This window comes from Cupressus sempervirens, chromosome 8 (genome assembly GCF_028749045.1).
Source record: "Cupressus sempervirens isolate cs-2001-9-10 chromosome 8, ASM2874904v1, whole genome shotgun sequence".
Taxonomy (NCBI): Eukaryota; Viridiplantae; Streptophyta; class Pinopsida; order Cupressales; family Cupressaceae; genus Cupressus; species Cupressus sempervirens.
In genome coordinates, this window is record NC_143125.1 from 736,922,758 (window position 1) to 736,925,020 (window position 2,263).

The following is a 2,263-nucleotide window of genomic DNA, read 5'->3' on the forward strand; positions in this document are numbered from 1 at the left end:
ATTAACAACAAGATTTTTTCTTAATTTTTTATTATTAATTATTATTTGGCTATAAAGGTAAATTTTAAAACCTCTCATGTACGGACACCATAATTTGATCAAAATTTCATTTTTTTCAAAATTTCATTTTTTAATGTCAAAAGAATTGTATGTAGATTGATGACATATAAATTAATTTAAGAAAAATTATAAAATAAAAAGTTATTAAAGTTTTAGTGAACTTCACTATTTTACATTTATGTACCACTTTTCATTAAAAAATAATGTAAAATAGTAAATAAAACCGTAGCACTATAAAATTTATATTTCTAGAATCAGGACAATGAGAGTTCTAATGGGTTTTTGTTTCATACAAAAATTTGATCGGTAAGACCCTCTAAAAATTATGGCAAAGCATTAATTTGTTAGTTTCATGCCTTAGCCAAATCTTGAGAGGTCAGGGCATAGGCTTGGTCTCACCAAGTCTATCCCAAACCAAAATCCAAGGTAGGAGAAAAAAATTTGCCCATTATTGTAAGAAACGGGTACCCATTACTTAAATTCAAAAAATGGGTACCCGTTTTGAAAAAGTCAAATCGGGATGTAAAATCCCCCCCAAAAAATAAAATTTAATTTTTTTTTAGAAATGGGTACCCATTTTTTACTTTTAAAAAATGGGTACCCATTTCTAAAAAATATATTTTTTTTTATGTTTTCAAAAACGGGTACCCGTTTTTTGAAAATAAATAATGGGTGCCCATTTTTTAAATTTCGGATCGAGTGCCCGAGCCTCAAATGGGTACCCATTTCTAAAAGAGTATGATCTCAATCCATAGAATTTCGCAGAATTGAGACCCAACTCCTTGCTTCTACCCTATGGCAATATCTTTCCTTCTCTTTAGCTAACTCCTCAAGGCATTTCTGGCTTCATCCAATTGTTGCAGTAAGAGGTGTATCTCAATCTCCTGATTCTCAATGGTCTTTCCCAACTTGTAGAGTTCCATCTCAAGATCTTTTCTCCAAGATGTAAGTAGTCTCCTAATGAGAACTTAGCTCTAATACCAATTGTTGGGATTTACAAGTGGGAAGTATACTTCTAAGAGGGGGGTGGGGGTGGCTGAATTAGAAGTACTAAATTTTAACCAATAAAACTTTTAACTTAAAAATCTTTGCATTCATAAACATATGGAAATAACATGTCAAGCAAATGTATCCACACAAAACACTTGACACAAGATATGATTACACAAAAACCCTTCAATGAGAAGGTAAAACTAGGGTGAGGATGACACCCACAAATCTTGACTACTGCAACAATAAAGTCCATCTATTAAGGTTACATATTTTGACCATTCTCATGATCTACCCTGTGAAAGGCTTGTCCTGTTAAAAGCTTAGAAGGACTGTTAGATCCTACCTTGGTAAAGGATTCTAACACTCTATCAAAAGTGTACCTAGCTAAAGGATTTACAAAACATTCACTTGGAATGTTACCCTATCAAAGGCTTTATACAATGGGTGTTAAGCCAACCTATCTCCATAGGATTTTATTCTGCTAATATAATATTTAGAAAGCATAGTAGAATATTTGATCTGATTAATTACAATCTACTATTGATAATTTTAGATCCTTGTTCTATCCAATCTGATCCTCACTGATTTGTTATGAAAATGCTATAAGCTTGATTCTTTGTTCTAATAACTGATTCTACAATTCTTTCCTTCTTCTAGGTTACCTTCTACTTGATGAATTCACCCTTTTCACTTCTTTCAAACTTTGCTCGCATTATCTTCTAACATGTATTCTCTCTTAGACACTTACACACTTTGTCTCTCTCTAAATTGTGGGGTTTTCACCTCCTTAAAAGGATTTTGTGACTTAGGATTAGGTATGAATCTACAATTGAGATTCATCTAACTTTCCCACTCAAATCTTTGCATTTTTTTGATTTTTTACGTTTTGATTGCATAGGGAATCCAAATAGATTTGTTCTTCTCTCTTAATGCTTTGATATTTTCCCATATGTCAGCTCAAAAATGGTTTACATCTTAGTTTGTGAAGGCACAAACTCTTATGTTGGTTCCGTGTTACTCAAAACTTGCTAACTATTGATGCTCAACACATACTAAATTCTGTCTGGCTCAATACTTGAACTTACTTGGCATCTATTAGTCACTCGACACTTGAAGCTTGCTTGGCACTGTATATTTTCTTAACATCTCAATGACTTGACACTTGTTGAGTTTCTAGCTTGGCACATATTGTAACTCGACATCTATATTA